Source organism: Eleutherodactylus coqui, chromosome 7, assembly GCF_035609145.1.
Source record: "Eleutherodactylus coqui strain aEleCoq1 chromosome 7, aEleCoq1.hap1, whole genome shotgun sequence".
In the NCBI taxonomy this organism is placed as follows: Eukaryota; Metazoa; Chordata; class Amphibia; order Anura; family Eleutherodactylidae; genus Eleutherodactylus; species Eleutherodactylus coqui.
Window position 1 is genome coordinate 200,986,248 of NC_089843.1, and position 17,070 is coordinate 201,003,317.

General features: G+C 45.4%; 2 non-coding genes across 2 annotated transcripts; both read right to left on the minus strand.

Moving 5' to 3' along the window:
* Positions 1–7,908: 7,908 nt before the first annotated feature.
* On the minus strand, positions 7,909–8,091 carry LOC136573962 (U2 spliceosomal RNA). The gene has a single exon (XR_010786161.1). It is a non-coding gene; the product is annotated as a U2 spliceosomal RNA (small nuclear RNA).
* A 7,925-nt stretch (positions 8,092–16,016) lies between these two features.
* LOC136573963 (U2 spliceosomal RNA) lies at positions 16,017–16,199 on the minus strand. The gene has a single exon (XR_010786162.1). It is a non-coding gene; the product is annotated as a U2 spliceosomal RNA (small nuclear RNA).
* Between the last annotated feature and the right edge of the window lie 871 nt (positions 16,200–17,070).

Genomic DNA, 17,070 nt, shown 5'->3' on the forward strand with positions numbered 1-17,070 from the left:
GTGACTTTATTGAAACATCAAGAGTTTTACAAAATAAATGCACTTTAGGAACGTTTTAAAACCTAAAATGTTCTAAAACAAAACTCTTTAAAAATACAGATATACATACACATAAAATGGGCACTTGGTGGCATCACAATATGGAACTCCACTCACTTAAAAGCCATTTTCTGGATAAAATCGGAAAGTTCTTTTTATCTATTATAAAATAATCATACATCTCGCTAAAACAAATAGATAAAACGTCCTGCACTGTTAAAATCTCATGTTTAAACAGTAAAATATTTCGGGCCTTCCATAGAGCTGCCTTCACGCAGTTGATGGTCTTCCATGCCATTATCCTCTCGGTCCATGTGGGGCACTCCAGGCATCCGTACAGCACGGTCTCCATCTTTAGCTCTTTCATCCGGGTGATTTTACGTAGAAGAGGGCTTATTTTAGTCCATATAAGTTGGGCGAAGTAACAGGTCCACATCAGGTGTTGTATCGTCTCGTCATCTCGGCATCCTGGTCTTGGGCATGCGGCAGAGTTGGTCAGCCCTCTTCGATGCTGGAATGCCCGGCATGGAAGACACTCGTGAACGCAGCTCCAGGCAAGGTCCTTCTGGGAATTAAAAAGAGAATTATCATTCACCATTCTCCATATTTGTTTTGTTTTTTCTTCATTAAAATTCCCTGCAGGCGCCATAAAACCACTTTCCTTTATGTCCTTATATGTTTTTTTACTATTTAAAAGATATTGTACAGTCTTACCACTCAGATCATATAAAATCACCGTTTTTGCTAAAATCTTGTACTCGTCTGTCAGGTTAAAAGAATAGGGGGAGTTTAAAACTGTGGAAAACCACCTATGTCTACGCATAAAATAACCTGTATTAAAACGGACGAAGTAAGACCAATAATGACTCTTAAAAACAGCATTCAAACACATACTAAAAAACTTAGTTAAAAGAAAAGCCTTAAAATCAGGGAAATCCTTCCCCCCCATGGGTTTGGGTTTTAAAACTATTTCTCGTCTAAGTTTTTCCATCTTGGAGTTCCATAAGAAGGTGAAGCATGCTTTTGTGATTTTCTTTAGCAGCCGGTCTGGAGGGGGAAACACCAAACTGAGGTATAGTAAAATCGGTAAAATAATCATCTTTGTAACTAAAACCTTCCCCTCCAGCGTCAGCTGCCGCATGCTCCACATACACAGTTTTTTGTTTATTTTTTGTGCCACCAAGTCCCAACTGGTAAAACCATTGTTTGACTCATTAAAGGAGACACCTAAAATCTGCACTGATTCAGAAACAGGAACAGGAATGTCCGCTAAAAGCATATCTCCTATATTTAAAATGTTGCTTTTATTAAAATTTACCTTAAAACCGGAGGAGCAACAAAAATACTGAATTTGCCTCAAGGTTTTCTGAATTGAGAGGGTGTCCCTGCACAGCACAGCGACATCATCCATGTACCCCACTACTTTGGCCTCGATACCCCCCCCCACCCGGTAGGGGGACTCCACGAACTTGCTTGTCTTTCCTTATGGCGCATAAAAGAGGCTCCAGTGCACAGATAAAAAGTAGTGGGGACAAGGGACACCCCTGCTTCACCCCGGATTTTAAAAGGACATCCTGCGTCTTAAAACCGTTTACTAAAATCTTGCTGGTGCAGTTATCATAAAAGGCTCTTAGAGACAGTAAAAAGCCTTCCGGTATACCCATCTTCTCTAAAACCTTAAAAAGATAAAAATGCGACACTCTGTCGAAGGCCTTCTCGAAATCTATGGATAAAATGGCCATTTTGCCATGCCTCGACTTCGTGTCGCTGATGCAGTCTTTTAAAAGGTTAAGATTTTCGTGTATAGCCCTCCCAGGGACGCCACAGACTTGATTGGTGTGTATAATTTTATGTATGATTTCTTTAAGTCTGTTGGCGCAGATTTTAGCCATGATCTTATAATCGGCGTTTAGAAGGGTGATGGGTCTCCAGTTTTTTATGTCTGTCTTATCCCCTTTCTTGTATAGTAGAGACACCTCACCCTTCCGCCATGACCCTGGGAGGCTCTTGGAATTAAAAATCTCGCTAAAAAGAGAATAAAAATCCTCTTTTAAAATTCCGTAAAACGTGACATAAAACTCAATGGGTATACCGTCCGGACCAGGCACCTTGCCTGGTTTAAAACTACGGATGGTATCTAAAATCTCCTGCTCCGAAATATCACGTAATAAAAGGCTCTGGGAGACAGGGTCTAAAACATCCGTGATCTCCTTTAATGAGTCTTCCATAAAACTTATATCCACACTTTTAGTGTTAAAAAGATCCGCATAAAAACCATGTACTTTTCCTAAAAGACCCTGTACGTCGGTAATTCCATCGAGTTCATTTAAAATACATTTTCTCTCGGTAACTTTCTTAAAAAAATACCTGGAGCAGGTCTCATTCTCTTCGAGGTGCTTGACTCTAGAACGGAATATTATTTCTTTACCTCTCTGCTCCAGGCATTTGGCGATATCTTTCTTGGCGTCCATTACTTCCTTAGTTACCTCTATACCGTGCTCTTTCATCTTGTACAGGGTCTGCAGACGGGTATTTAGATTGGAATAAAAAGCCCGTTTTTCTTTGGCTCTGGAGATCCCAACCTGGATAAAATAGTCCTTGATCTTGATTTTCATCTTTTCCCACCACTGGCTGGTGGGAATGTTGGGATCTCTTACCCGTCTGCATTCTTTAAAAAAAGTAATAAAATCAGATAAAATCTGCGGATCTTGTAGAAGGGACACGTTCATCTTCCAGGCATTACTGGTTCTCCTTCTTTCTCCAAGGTTTGCTTTAAAAAATAAAACCTTGTGGTCAGAGAGGGTATTATTAAAAACATCAGATCTAAAAGGTTGTACCTGGTGAGAGCAGAAGATAAAATCGATCCTGGAGCTGCAGGTGGTGTTGCTCCAGGTCACGCCGGCCTCTTCAGGTAAAAGCGGGTTACAGGTCTTAAAAACATCCGTAAGCAGGTGGTCTGTGACGAGATTCTTCAGCATATTGGAGGTTTTATCGTAGTTCCTGCTTACGGAGTTAGAGAACCGGCGTTCCCCCCTTAAAACACAATTAAAATCTCCAGCTAAAATAAGGGGATAAGAGGTGTTTATAAAAAGGGGTAAAATCTCCAACATTTCTGCTCTCACCTTCTTTTCCGGAGAACCGTAAAAATTTAAAAACTGACATTTAATACCGTTGATAAAAGCTCTGACCAATAAAATTCTGCCTGGTAAAATTTCATAAAAATTTTCAATAAAAACGTTCCCTTTAAAAAGAATGGCGACCCCTGCTGATCTGGATTCGTTAGATCCAGACCAGACTGATGGCCCATGTACCCAATCCTTCTCGTACTTTTTGTATTGGGATTTGTGCGGGATGCCGCATTCCTGCAGGAAGAATACGGAAGCAGCAAAAATGGTTAAGTAGTTAAACAGGGCAGCCCGTCTCACTTTGCTCTCGAGGCTTCTTACGTTAAAAGTGAGACATGAAAGGTCCGCCATCATTGAGTGTGTGCGTAGATGTCTTGGAATACGCTCACGATGTTCAACTTAAAAACCACACTCTCCGGCTACGCCAGAGACCCCGCTGGAGCTCTCATACCCCCCCGCATCCGAGTCTACCGTAAACAATGATGATGCTGGAGAGGAACTCCCATCACTCAGCTGCCCCCCCGGGACACCCGAGGCAGGAATGTCAGACAGATCCCATATTGATGACATTGGTAATGTGCTTACCCCAGGGGTCGACATATCGGCCTTCTGCCGTTCACTTTTCCCCTCTGCAGGGGTGGGTACTCGGCTCGCCGCCACCATCTCGGAGGTTGCCCTGGGGTCCCCCACCTGGCAGGGAGGGGGAGGGGCACTGGTGGTTGGCACCTTGGGGGGACCGTCCGGTTTCGCTGCGTCAGCAGGTACTTCCTTGGGTCCCCCCCGTACCACCTCCGAGTACAGGGTGGCCTTCGAGCCTTTCCGCCTTTTCATTGCTGCTGCGTCACCCCCGGGGTCTTCTGCCTCGGGTACCCTCGCAGCCGGCGTCTCCTGCGGGCTAGGACCAGCTTCATCGGACTTCCCCTCTGACCCAGATTTCTGGGATGGGATGTCCATCGGCCGATCCGTAGCCCTCCTCTTGCTACGCCGCTGCTCTTTGGATGTTCCTTCCTCATTTTGGGGGGGTCTGCTGGAAGTGTCCATGTCCTCCTGTTCCTCTCCTTGGGGGGGTGCGGTTTGGTCTGCTGGCTTCCTTGGCTGCCCTCGCTGCTCCGTATTTCGTGCCCTATGGGGACAAGCATAAAAGAGGTGACCAACTCTGCCGCATAGATGACATTTTTTCGCCATAGGACACTGATTGGTTTCGTGATCTGAGCCTTCACAATTCCTGCAGGTGACGCCGCAACTGTCTTTGTCATGGCCATATTTTTTACAGTTGCGGCAAAAATCAGGCATTCCCGCAAAATAGAGGTCGCCACTCACGTTACCCAGTTTAAAACGAGCAGGCGGTAATTTGAGACCCCCTGGGCACCCAGGGTCCTTAATACACGTGACCTGGAACCTCCATTTAGATGTCCAAATACCAAGCTCGTTCATAATCTTTCCCATACACTTGACCGATTTGAAATAGCCATGTAGGAAGGCTTCCACTTCTTTTTGGTCAGCGTAGGGAGAATACATCTTAATCACAACAAGCTTGGTCACATCTAGGACGTGCTCAACCAACTGGACACCCTCAAGCCGTGGATCTTGTTTAGTAGGAATCGCATTGATTAAATCACTGAAAATACCTTTCTGCGTAAAGGTAACATCATAAGTCCTACGCTTGGGGTAGTCCTGTATCGCCAATATTTCCCGTTTCTGGATGTTGAAAACGCCCATGAGCACGTCCTCTACCACATAACGCAGGCCACGTGTACCCGCCGCTTCTTCGGTAAAAATCACACGGATGGTGTTCTGTATCCGGGCATAGGCCGGTATAGAGTCAGGGTCCGCACCCATGACTCACTTCGCAACACGCCTTACAACTCTGTAGTTGTAAACTATCCTCACTTGGCACAAGGCCAAGCGGGCAAGGGGGATCGCAACTCGTTTACTCGAGGACCTAGTCCCTCTCCCCAATAGCAGCAGGCGGGTTTAGCCCACCGGAGTGGGCGATCCCGCCAGGCCGAGGAGAGGGGTGCCTGAGATACCTTCCGGCCAAGACCTCCTGTACAAAGTACACTTGGTCTTAGCCAAAAGGCCGAGAAGCGATAACCCGAAATGGGTTTCACCTGTAGCCCGGTCCGCCCAACTCCACTTCTAAGGCTTGAGGCAACACGCTCAGCCAGCACTCTGGGCGCACCCACAATGCACCCAGGCAGCGGGGAGAGCTTGTAAAACTTTACATAGCCCCGCCCCACGCCTTCTCAACCGCGCCCAGCCTCACACCCTCAGTCCTTCCTCTTGCACCGAGCTCACGCATCCTAGGCTTGCAGAGCCTGCTGCTGCAGGACTCGTTAGCTCCCTACAAACGAGGGTTAAGCCGGCGATGACACTAGAAGCAAGCACTAGTTTGTCTCTGAAGGTGCGTCGGCCGGTCGGTTGGAGGGATCTCTTCGGCCAGCCGCATTTCGAGTAGGGACGGATGGAAACTTTTTACCTAAAATAAGGGAAATTGGCTTCGGCCCCATAGGGCTTTATTGCCTTCCCCTGGGCCAGCATTAGTAGACCCTAGTAAGGAGAATATTAGAGCGGCATGGTCATCCGAAGAACTTAAAAACATACAGCAGGCCTTTTTTTCCCGCCATACATACATACATACATACATACATAACTACAGATTTTATATTTTTTTTACATATATACATTATATATATATACACACACTATATATATATATATATATATATATATATATATATATACACACACACACACTTATATACACACACACATACACACACAAACAATCTTAAATCTATCTTTAATCTATATCTACAAAATCTGTAATTTAGAAATAATCCATATCTATATTCTACATAATTAATAAAGATAGATAGATAGATAGATAGATAGATAGATAGACTCACATACATGCATACATACATACATACATACTGTATGCAATTGAGCCAGGTGTTTGGAAGGCTGATGATGTCACTCCTTTGTGATGTCATCAATTTAGAAGCATTAATACCGGGCTTGGCAGCCATTTCAGTCAGTCTCTGCTGCAGCTGGGAGACGGGAGATGGTCTTTATTTCCACCAAGAAGCTGCAGAACTACCGGTAACTGCATCATTTTTATTTTATTCAATATAGGTTTTATTGGTTTCATGGAGGGGGGGGGAAACTTTTGCCTTATCTCAAAGCAATGTAAAATTAACTTTGACAATGAAACTTAATAAATCAATTTCGAGTTGAACTATATCATGTTTGTCTGTGATATTTTATAAGGTCTACAAACAGGGGAATGAGGGGAGGGTAAGGGGGGGAGTGGTAAGGGATGGTAGGTATCTATGACACGGGAGAAAGAGAAAATAAAACAAAAAGGGGGGGGGGCGGGCTCCGGGATTGTTGTTTCTCTTTACGATTGTGGTTTAAACGTGTTACTCACATGTCCCTGTCTGTAACCACCTAGTAAATAGGGGTGAGCTCCGGGCATCTATCCATATCGCCCAGGTGTGATACAATTTATCATAGCCTGACGGCTCATCTTGAAGCCTCATTCTCTCCCTACGCTCTATTTCGTGGATCAATGTTATTTTTAGTGGAGTGCATTTTTTATGCAGCACACAAGGGGGAGACAGCGGCCTACCAAAATCGAGTTGGCTGCTGCTGTGGCTTTCTTTTTTTAAAAAAAAAAGGTAGGTTCCGTTCTTCCATGGTGAGGAATAGGCAGGGAGGTTCCGTTTTTGCCAGCTGGGGAATGCTTATAGGCAAGGCCTTATCCCTGGTGGTGCATGTAACGTTAGACCACGTTTCAGCATTCAGTCAGTCAGTGGCTGACAAACGAGCTCCATGCAAGTTTACATTAAACAGACACATTTCTTTCTTTACTGTATTGACTGCGGTCTGTAATCGAGCGGTTGAACTGTTTCTGTGTCCATGCATTGAATAAAGCAATACATCCTTGTAAAGTAGACGTCCGTTCGTTGGAGTTCTTTGCTCCCCGAGTGTTGCTCCATCTCTAAACGTTGGCCTGGATCTTCATGGACGAATACTGCCCATCCCACGTGGAGCGTGTATCTCAGCCCGCGTGGAGTGCTGCAGTCCAATGAGGTATTCCGTGCTACATAGCAAGCCTTGGGCCTGTGTGATTGGGGGTCCGCTGCTGTCTGTCCACTCTGAAGCGCGCATCCGGGGCCGGCCGCTTTTCGACTACCAGCGACTGCAGGTCACACACACAGGCTGGTTGGAATGGCCTAGCATTATCCTGATCCGGAGGTGTAACTTGAAGCTGCGGGGCCCCAGTACAAAGTCTGGAACTGGGCCCCCAAACTATAAAGCTTCATTGATAGCATTGGTTTACAATGTGGGGAAGAGAGACTTTATGGGCCCCCTAGGGCTCCGGGCCCCCTGCACATACACCCATGACCCGAATACGTGGAGCATACAGACGCAGGCTGCCAGGATACGCTGTGCCTGCCCGATGTTTCCAACTTGGCTATTAGCGCAGCGGTAGGTACGAACTATAGAGTGCGGCTGCCATATGAACTGGTGTGTGTGTTGTTTTGCTTCCAGTTGTACCTGTGCTGTGCACACTCTGGCAGACGCAGCTGCTCAGTGGATACAATGTTGCGAGCAGACGGGCTGAGTGTCAATCAAAGTGCTTGGGTGGTGGTGGTAGCAGCAGCCGCCGCCACAGCTGCGCTGCACCTCTTGCTCGTCGGTGTTGTTTTTCTGCTTTTGGAAACGGTTGTAGGAAAGGGGGTGCACCGGTCCTGGAGGTACTGCAATACCAGGTCAATGCGTGGAGTGGACAGAGCAAGCTCTTTTTCCAGCTCCCTGTTCTAAAAATCCATTTAATATATGGTCCCCAGATAGGGGACGTATCAGATATTAAACTGATAAGAACAGATTTTTTGAGTTAACATCCCCAACTAGTGGGGTGACTTTATTGAAACATCAAGAGTTTTACAAAATAAATGCACTTTAGGAACGTTTTAAAACCTAAAATGTTCTAAAACAAAACTCTTTAAAAATACAGATATACATACACATAAAATGGGCACTTGGTGGCATCACAATATGGAACTCCACTCACTTAAAAGCCATTTTCTGGATAAAATCGGAAAGTTCTTTTTATCTATTATAAAATAATCGTACATCTCGCTAAAACAAATAGATAAAACGTCCTGCACTGTTAAAATCTCATGTTTAAACAGTAAAATATTTCGGGCCTTCCATAGAGCTGCCTTCACGCAGTTGATGGTCTTCCATGCCATTATCCTCTCGGTCCATGTGGGGCACTCCAGGCATCCGTACAGCACGGTCTCCATCTTTAGCTCTTTCATCCGGGTGATTTTACGTAGAAGAGGGCTTATTTTAGTCCATATAAGTTGGGCGAAGTAACAGGTCCACATCAGGTGTTGTATCGTCTCGTCATCTCGGCATCCTGGTCTTGGGCATGCGGCAGAGTTGGTCAGCCCTCTTCGATGCTGGAATGCCCGGCATGGAAGACACTCGTGAACGCAGCTCCAGGCAAGGTCCTTCTGGGAATTAAAAAGAGAATTATCATTCACCATTCTCCATATTTGTTTTGTTTTTTCTTCATTAAAATTCCCTGCAGGCGCCATAAAACCACTTTCCTTTATGTCCTTATATGTTTTTTTACTATTTAAAAGATATTGTACAGTCTTACCACTCAGATCATATAAAATCACCGTTTTTGCTAAAATCTTGTACTCATCTGTCAGGTTAAAAGAATAGGGGGAGTTTAAAACTGTGGAAAACCACCTATGTCTACGCATAAAATAACCTGTATTAAAACGGACGAAGTAAGACCAATAATGACTCTTAAAAACAGCATTCAAACACATACTAAAAAACTTAGTTAAAAGAAAAGCCTTAAAATCAGGGAAATCCTTCCCCCCCATGGGTTTGGGTTTTAAAACTATTTCTCGTCTAAGTTTTTCCATCTTGGAGTTCCATAAGAAGGTGAAGCATGCTTTTGTGATTTTCTTTAGCAGCCGGTCTGGAGGGGGAAACACCAAACTGAGGTATAGTAAAATCGGTAAAATAATCATCTTTGTAATTAAAACCTTCCCCTCCAGCGTCAGCTGCCGCATGCTCCACATACACAGTTTTTTGTTTATTTTTTGTGCCACCAAGTCCCAACTGGTAAAACCATTGTTTGACTCATTAAAGGAGACACCTAAAATCTGCACTGATTCAGAAACAGGAACAGGAATGTCCGCTAAAAGCATATCTCCTATATTTAAAATGTTGCTTTTATTAAAATTTACCTTAAAACCGGAGGAGCAACAAAAATACTGAATTTGCCTCAAGGTTTTCTGAATTGAGAGGGTGTCCCTGCACAGCACAGCGACATCATCCATGTACCCCACTACTTTGGCCTCGATACCCCCCCCCACCCGGTAGGGGGACTCCACGAACTTGCTTGTCTTTCCTTATGGCGCATAAAAGAGGCTCCAGTGCACAGATAAAAAGTAGTGGGGACAAGGGACACCCCTGCTTCACCCCGGATTTTAAAAGGACATCCTGCGTCTTAAAACCGTTTACTAAAATCTTGCTGGTGCAGTTATCATAAAAGGCTCTTAGAGACAGTAAAAAGCCTTCCGGTATACCCATCTTCTCTAAAACCTTAAAAAGATAAAAATGCGACACTCTGTCGAAGGCCTTCTCGAAATCTATGGATAAAATGGCCATTTTGCCATGCCTCGACTTCGTGTCGCTGATGCAGTCTTTTAAAAGGTTAAGATTTTCGTGTATAGCCCTCCCAGGGACGCCACAGACTTGATTGGTGTGTATAATTTTATGTATGATTTCTTTAAGTCTGTTGGCGCAGATTTTAGCCATGATCTTATAATCGGCGTTTAGAAGGGTGATGGGTCTCCAGTTTTTTATGTCTGTCTTATCCCCTTTCTTGTATAGTAGAGACACCTCACCCTTCCGCCATGACCCTGGGAGGCTCTTGGAATTAAAAATCTCGCTAAAAAGAGAATAAAAATCCTCTTTTAAAATTCCGTAAAACGTGACATAAAACTCAATGGGTATACCGTCCGGACCAGGCACCTTGCCTGGTTTAAAACTATGGATGGTATCTAAAATCTCCTGCTCCGAAATATCACGTAATAAAAGGCTCTGGGAGACAGGGTCTAAAACATCCGTGATCTCCTTTAATGAGTCTTCCATAAAACTTATATCCACACTTTTAGTGTTAAAAAGATCCGCATAAAAACCATGTACTTTTCCTAAAAGACCCTGTACGTCGGTAATTCCATCGAGTTCATTTAAAATACATTTTCTCTCGGTAACTTTCTTAAAAAAATACCTGGAGCAGGTCTCATTCTCTTCGAGGTGCTTGACTCTAGAACGGAATATTATTTCTTTACCTCTCTGCTCCAGGCATTTGGCGATATCTTTCTTGGCGTCCATTACTTCCTTAGTTACCTCTATACCGTGCTCTTTCATCTTGTACAGGGTCTGCAGACGGGTATTTAGATTGGAATAAAAAGCCCGTTTTTCTTTGGCTCTGGAGATCCCAACCTGGATAAAATAGTCCTTGATCTTGATTTTCATCTTTTCCCACCACTGGCTGGTGGGAATGTTGGGATCTCTTACCCGTCTGCATTCTTTAAAAAAAGTAATAAAATCAGATAAAATCTGCGGATCTTGTAGAAGGGACACGTTCATCTTCCAGGCATTACTGGTTCTCCTTCTTTCTCCAAGGTTTGCTTTAAAAAATAAAACCTTGTGGTCAGAGAGGGTATTATTAAAAACATCAGATCTAAAAGGTTGTACCTGGTGAGAGCAGAAGATAAAATCGATCCTGGAGCTGCAGGTGGTGTTGCTCCAGGTCACGCCGGCCTCTTCAGGTAAAAGCGGGTTACAGGTCTTAAAAACATCCGTAAGCAGGTGGTCTGTGACGAGATTCTTCAGCATATTGGAGGTTTTATCGTAGTTCCTGCTTACGGAGTTAGAGAACCGGCGTTCCCCCCTTAAAACACAATTAAAATCTCCAGCTAAAATAAGGGGATAAGAGGTGTTTATAAAAAGGGGTAAAATCTCCAACATTTCTGCTCTCACCTTCTTTTCCGGAGAACCGTAAAAATTTAAAAACTGACATTTAATACCGTTGATAAAAGCTCTGACCAATAAAATTCTGCCTGGTAAAATTTCATAAAAATTTTCAATAAAAACGTTCCCTTTAAAAAGAATGGCGACCCCTGCTGATCTGGATTCGTTAGATCCAGACCAGACTGATGGCCCATGTACCCAATCCTTCTCGTACTTTTTGTATTGGGATTTGTGCGGGATGCCGCATTCCTGCAGGAAGAATACGGAAGCAGCAAAAATGGTTAAGTAGTTAAACAGGGCAGCCCGTCTCACTTTGCTCTCGAGGCTTCTTACGTTAAAAGTGAGACATGAAAGGTCCGCCATCATTGAGTGTGTGCGTAGATGTCTTGGAATACGCTCACGATGTTCAACTTAAAAACCACACTCTCCGGCTACGCCAGAGACCCCGCTGGAGCTCTCATACCCCCCCGCATCCGAGTCTACCGTAAACAATGATGATGCTGGAGAGGAACTCCCATCACTCAGCTGCCCCCCCGGGACACCCGAGGCAGGAATGTCAGACAGATCCCATATTGATGACATTGGTAATGTGCTTACCCCAGGGGTCGACATATCGGCCTTCTGCCGTTCACTTTTCCCCTCTGCAGGGGTGGGTACTCGGCTCGCCGCCACCATCTCGGAGGTTGCCCTCGGGTCCCCCACCTGGCAGGGAGGGGGAGGGGCACTGGTGGTTGGCACCTTGGGGGGACCGTCCGGTTTCGCTGCGTCAGCAGGTACTTCCTTGGGTCCCCCCCGTACCACCTCCGAGTACAGGGTGGCCTTCGAGCCTTTCCGCCTTTTCATTGCTGCTGCGTCACCCCCGGGGTCTTCTGCCTCGGGTACCCTCGCAGCCGGCGTCTCCTGCGGGCTAGGACCAGCTTCATCGGACTTCCCCTCTGACCCAGATTTCTGGGATGGGATGTCCATCGGCCGATCCGTAGCCCTCCTCTTGCTACGCCGCTGCTCTTTGGATGTTCCTTCCTCATTTTGGGGGGGTCTGCTGGAAGTGTCCATGTCCTCCTGTTCCTCTCCTTGGGGGGGTGCGGTTTGGTCTGCTGGCTTCCTTGGCTGCCCTCGCTGCTCCGTATTTCGTGCCCTATGGGGACAAGCATAAAAGAGGTGACCAACTCTGCCGCATAGATGACATTTTTTCGCCATAGGACACTGATTGGTTTCGTGATCTGAGCCTTCACAATTCCTGCAGGTGACGCCGCAACTGTCTTTGTCATGGCCATATTTTTTACAGTTGCGGCAAAAATCAGGCATTCCCGCAAAATAGAGGTCGCCACTCACGTTACCCAGTTTAAAACGAGCAGGCGGTAATTTGAGACCCCCTGGGCACCCAGGGTCCTTAATACACGTGACCTGGAACCTCCATTTAGATGTCCAAATACCAAGCTCGTTCATAATCTTTCCCATACACTTGACCGATTTGAAATAGCCATGTAGGAAGGCTTCCACTTCTTTTTGGTCAGCGTAGGGAGAATACATCTTAATCACAACAAGCTTGGTCACATCTAGGACGTGCTCAACCAACTGGACACCCTCAAGCCGTGGATCTTGTTTAGTAGGAATCGCATTGATTAAATCACTGAAAATACCTTTCTGCGTAAAGGTAACATCATAAGTCCTACGCTTGGGGTAGTCCTGTATCGCCAATATTTCCCGTTTCTGGATGTTGAAAACGCCCATGAGCACGTCCTCTACCACATAACGCAGGCCACGTGTACCCGCCGCTTCTTCGGTAAAAATCACACGGATGGTGTTCTGTATCCGGGCATAGGCCGGTATAGAGTCAGGGTCCGCACCCATGACTCACTTCGCAACACGCCTTACAACTCTGTAGTTGTAAACTATCCTCACTTGGCACAAGGCCAAGCGGGCAAGGGGGATCGCAACTCGTTTACTCGAGGACCTAGTCCCTCTCCCCAATAGCAGCAGGCGGGTTTAGCCCACCGGAGTGGGCGATCCCGCCAGGCCGAGGAGAGGGGTGCCTGAGATACCTTCCGGCCAAGACCTCCTGTACAAAGTACACTTGGTCTTAGCCAAAAGGCCGAGAAGCGATAACCCGAAATGGGTTTCACCTGTAGCCCGGTCCGCCCAACTCCACTTCTAAGGCTTGAGGCAACACGCTCAGCCAGCACTCTGGGCGCACCCACAATGCACCCAGGCAGCGGGGAGAGCTTGTAAAACTTTACATAGCCCCGCCCCACGCCTTCTCAACCGCGCCCAGCCTCACACCCTCAGTCCTTCCTCTTGCACCGAGCTCACGCATCCTAGGCTTGCAGAGCCTGCTGCTGCAGGACTCGTCAGCTCCCTACAAACGAGGGTTAAGCCGGCGATGACACTAGAAGCAAGCACTAGTTTGTCTCTGAAGGTGCGTCGGCCGGTCGGTTGGAGGGATCTCTTCGGCCAGCCGCATTTCGAGTAGGGACGGATGGAAACTTTTTACCTAAAATAAGGGAAATTGGCTTCGGCCCCATAGGGCTTTATTGCCTTCCCCTGGGCCAGCATTAGTAGACCCTAGTAAGGAGAATATTAGAGCGGCATGGTCATCCGAAGAACTTAAAAACATACAGCAGGCCTTTTTTTCCCGCCATACATACATACATACATACATACATACATAACTACAGATTTTATATTTTTTTTACATATATACATTATATATATATACACACACTATATATATATATATATATATATATATATATATATATATATATATATATACACACACACACACTTATATACACACACACATACACACACAAACAATCTTAAATCTATCTTTAATCTATATCTACAAAATCTGTAATTTAGAAATAATCCATATCTATATTCTACATAATTAATAAAGATAGATAGATAGATAGATAGATAGATAGATAGACTCACATACATGCATACATACATACATACATACTGTATGCAATTGAGCCAGGTGTTTGGAAGGCTGATGATGTCACTCCTTTGTGATGTCATCAATTTAGAAGCATTAATACCGGGCTTGGCAGCCATTTCAGTCAGTCTCTGCTGCAGCTGGGAGACGGGAGATGGTCTTTATTTCCACCAAGAAGCTGCAGAACTACCGGTAACTGCATCATTTTTATTTTATTCAATATAGGTTTTATTGGTTTCATGGAGGGGGGGAAACTTTTGCCTTATCTCAAAGCAATGTAAAATTAACTTTGACAATGAAACTTAATAAATCAATTTCGAGTTGAACTATATCATGTTTGTCTGTGATATTTTATAAGGTCTACAAACAGGGGAATGAGGGGAGGGTAAGGGGGGGAGTGGTAAGGGATGGTAGGTATCTATGACACGGGAGAAAGAGAAAATAAAACAAAAAGGGGGGGGGGGGGCGGGCTCCGGGATTGTTGTTTCTCTTTACGATTGTGGTTTAAACGTGTTACTCACATGTCCCTGTCTGTAACCACCTAGTAAATAGGGGTGAGCTCCGGGCATCTATCCATATCGCCCAGGTGTGATACAATTTATCATAGCCTGACGGCTCATCTTGAAGCCTCATTCTCTCCCTACGCTCTATTTCGTGGATCAATGTTATTTTTAGTGGAGTGCATTTTTTATGCAGCACACAAGGGGGAGACAGCGGCCTACCAAAATCGAGTTGGCTGCTGCTGTGGCTTTCTTTTTTTAAAAAAAAAAGGTAGGTTCCGTTCTTCCATGGTGAGGAATAGGCAGGGAGGTTCCGTTTTTGCCAGCTGGGGAATGCTTATAGGCAAGGCCTTATCCCTGGTGGTGCATGTAACGTTAGACCACGTTTCAGCATTCAGTCAGTCAGTGGCTGACAAACGAGCTCCATGCAAGTTTACATTAAACAGACACATTTCTTTCTTTACTGTATTGACTGCGGTCTGTAATCGAGCGGTTGAACTGTTTCTGTGTCCATGCATTGAATAAAGCAATACATCCTTGTAAAGTAGACGTCCGTTCGTTGGAGTTCTTTGCTCCCCGAGTGTTGCTCCATCTCTAAACGTTGGCCTGGATCTTCATGGACGAATACTGCCCATCCCACGTGGAGCGTGTATCTCAGCCCGCGTGGAGTGCTGCAGTCCAATGAGGTATTCCGTGCTACATAGCAAGCCTTGGGCCTGTGTGATTGGGGGTCCGCTGCTGTCTGTCCACTCTGAAGCGCGCATCCGGGGCCGGCCGCTTTTCGACTACCAGCGACTGCAGGTCACACACACAGGCTGGTTGGAATGGCCTAGCATTATCCTGATCCGGAGGTGTAACTTGAAGCTGCGGGGCCCCAGTACAAAGTCTGGAACTGGGCCCCCAAACTATAAAGCTTCATTGATAGCATTGGTTTACAATGTGGGGAAGAGAGACTTTATGGGCCCCCTAGGGCTCCGGGCCCCCTGCACATACACCCATGACCCGAATACGTGGAGCATACAGACGCAGGCTGCCAGGATACGCTGTGCCTGCCCGATGTTTCCAACTTGGCTATTAGCGCAGCGGTAGGTACGAACTATAGAGTGCGGCTGCCATATGAACTGGTGTGTGTGTTGTTTTGCTTCCAGTTGTACCTGTGCTGTGCACACTCTGGCAGACGCAGCTGCTCAGTGGATACAATGTTGCGAGCAGACGGGCTGAGTGTCAATCAAAGTGCTTGGGTGGTGGTGGTAGCAGCAGCCGCCGCCACAGCTGCGCTGCACCTCTTGCTCGTCGGTGTTGTTTTTCTGCTTTTGGAAACGGTTGTAGGAAAGGGGGTGCACCGGTCCTGGAGGTACTGCAATACCAGGTCAATGCGTGGAGTGGACAGAGCAAGCTCTTTTTCCAGCTCCCTGTTCTAAAAATCCATTTAATATATGGTCCCCAGATAGGGGACGTATCAGATATTAAACTGATAAGAACAGATTTTTTGAGTTAACATCCCCAACTAGTGGGGTGACTTTATTGAAACATCAAGAGTTTTACAAAATAAATGCACTTTAGGAACGTTTTAAAACCTAAAATGTTCTAAAACAAAACTCTTTAAAAATACAGATATACATACACATAAAATGGGCACTTGGTGGCATCACAATATGGAACTCCACTCACTTAAAAGCCATTTTCTGGATAAAATCGGAAAGTTCTTTTTATCTATTATAAAATAATCGTACATCTCGCTAAAACAAATAGATAAAACGTCCTGCACTGTTAAAATCTCATGTTTAAACAGTAAAATATTTCGGGCCTTCCATAGAGCTGCCTTCACGCAGTTGATGGTCTTCCATGCCATTATCCTCTCGGTCCATGTGGGGCACTCCAGGCATCCGTACAGCACGGTCTCCATCTTTAGCTCTTTCATCCGGGTGATTTTACGTAGAAGAGGGCTTATTTTAGTCCATATAAGTTGGGCGAAGTAACAGGTCCACATCAGGTGTTGTATCGTCTCGTCATCTCGGCATCCTGGTCTTGGGCATGCGGCAGAGTTGGTCAGCCCTCTTCGATGCTGGAATGCCCGGCATGGAAGACACTCGTGAACGCAGCTCCAGGCAAGGTCCTTCTGGGAATTAAAAAGAGAATTATCATTCACCATTCTCCATATTTGTTTTGTTTTTTCTTCATTAAAATTCCCTGCAGGCGCCATAAAACCACTTTCCTTTATGTCCTTATATGTTTTTTTACTATTTAAAAGATATTGTACAGTCTTACCACTCAGATCATATAAAATCACCGTTTTTGCTAAAATCTTGTACTCATCTGTCAGGTTAAAAGAATAGGGGGAGTTTAAAACTGTGGAAAACCACCTATGTCTACGCATAAAATAACC